The sequence below is a fragment of the Octopus bimaculoides genome, chromosome 19 (genome assembly GCF_001194135.2).
Source record: "Octopus bimaculoides isolate UCB-OBI-ISO-001 chromosome 19, ASM119413v2, whole genome shotgun sequence".
Taxonomy (NCBI): domain Eukaryota; kingdom Metazoa; phylum Mollusca; class Cephalopoda; order Octopoda; family Octopodidae; genus Octopus; species Octopus bimaculoides.
In genome coordinates, this window is record NC_068999.1 from 41764590 (window position 1) to 41766499 (window position 1910).

Sequence of the window (1910 nt, forward strand, 5' to 3'; positions counted from 1 at the left end):
TTTTATGTGCCACCCGCACAAGCCAGTCCAGGGGCACTGGCAACGATCTATATATATATACATATATATGACAGGCTTCTTTCAGTTTCTGTCTACCAAATCCACTCACAACTCTTTGGTTGGCCCGAGGCTATAGTAGAAGACACTTGCCCAAGGTGCCACACAGTGGCAATGAACCCGGAACCATGTGGTTGGTAAACTAGCAGGAGTCGGATATATATATATATTTTTTTTTTTAACCTAATTGTAATTTCCAATATTTTCACACTCTTGGTGCAATTATTTTCGTCTTTCCATCTAGTAATAATCACTCAACTGTGAAGTAGTAGAATAAATTACTGGATTGCATTGGTATTTATTGTTACCCTCCCCCCAGGTGAATGAAGAGTGAAGTGGACATTGGATGTATTTGAATTTACAATCGCATCCAGCCATGCCAGGTTCGTTGAATTTATGGTCCTCGCAGTGATGACAGTTTACATAAATAAATGGTGCATTTGCTTACCAACCACATGGTTCTGGGTTCAGTCCCACTGCGTGGCACCTTGGCCGACCAAAGCCTTGTGAGTAGATTTGGTAGACAGAAACTGAAAGAAGCCTGTCGTATATATGTATATGTGTATGTGTGTGTATATGTTTGTGTGTCTGTGTTTGTCCCCCCCAGCATCGCTTGACAACCGATGTTGGTGTGTTTACGTCCCCCGTAACTTAGCGGTTCGACAAAAGAGACCGATAGAATAAGTACCAGGCTTACAAAAAATAAGTCCTGGGGTCGATTTGCTCGACTAAAGGCGGTGCTCCAGCATGGCCACAGTCAAATGACTGAAACAAGTAAAAGAGTGAAAGAAGAAATATACGCCAAACCGTTGTCGTGTGCTAATTGCTGGTCTTCGCTGAGATGATTACCGTCAGTGTAAGCTAGTTGCTTGATAAGAAAAAACAAAACGTTGCCATGGAGTTAATTTAAATTCTAAACGCTCGAGTAGTTTTCATATTAAAGGAATGTACAGTAGTCACTTGGAAGGGTTGGTATTAAAAGGGTCAACAGCCGTTGTTTATTTTGCATATGATACATTTCGTCACTCTTGTCATACATTCCACCATTGCAAATGTTACGTCATCAGTCAACAGGTGTCTGTAATGTTAATATTTCTGCAAGAGAGAAAACGGTTGAATGACAGTGTATATTTATTTATTTAATTTTGAAATCACATCTCAGTCTCGAAGGATAATTAAGTGTTATTGTTGTTATTTTAGGGCTTATGTTGATTTTATATTTTTGTTTTATGTTTCTTTTAATTGGTAAGATTTGTTTGTTTAATGAGTTCTAATAATAAACGGAAGCACTGGTACAATGGGTTGTTTTTAAACATAATATAAATAACTTCGTTTATTAATGATGATGATAATGTTATTTTGACACAAGGCCAGCAACTTTGAGGGAAGAGGGAGCAGGTGATACTGTGGACTCCAGTATTTGGAAAGTACTTTATTTTGTTGACCCTGGAGAAATGAAAGGTAAATTTGACCTTGGTGAGATTTGAACTCAGAATGTCAAGAGCCGGAAGAAATACTGTAAAGCACAAGGACAACACTGTTAGTGGGAGGGTGTTAGTCAATTATAGTGACCCCTGTTCTTGACTGTACTTTATATTATCAAGCCAGGACTTATTCTTTGTAAGCCTAGTACTTAAAATCTATCAGTCTCTTTTGTCGAACTGCTAAGTTGCGGGGACATAAACACACCACCATCAGTTGTCAAGCGATATATATATATACACACACACACACACACACACAACGGGCTTCTTTCAGTCTACCAAATCCACTTACAAGGCTTTGGTCGGCCCGAGGCGATAGAAGACACTTGCCCAAGGTGCCATGCAGTGGGCCTGAACCCAGAACCATGT

The 1910-nt window shown here is 39.5% G+C and overlaps 2 protein-coding genes across 2 annotated transcripts in view; one reads left to right on the forward strand and one right to left on the reverse strand.

The window, feature by feature from the left end:
• LOC106873570 (propionyl-CoA carboxylase beta chain, mitochondrial) overlaps positions 1-1910 on the forward strand; it is a 56003-nt gene that overhangs the window by 18406 nt on the left and 35687 nt on the right. The gene's annotated exons all lie outside the window — the stretch shown is intronic.
• Positions 1049-1910, reverse strand: part of LOC106873571 (beta-1,4-galactosyltransferase galt-1) — a 9945-nt gene continuing 9083 nt past the window's right edge. The window contains exon 3 of the mRNA XM_052974831.1: positions 1049-1152. The gene's annotated coding sequence lies outside the window, so the exon portion shown is untranslated. The remainder of the gene's footprint in view (positions 1153-1910) is intronic.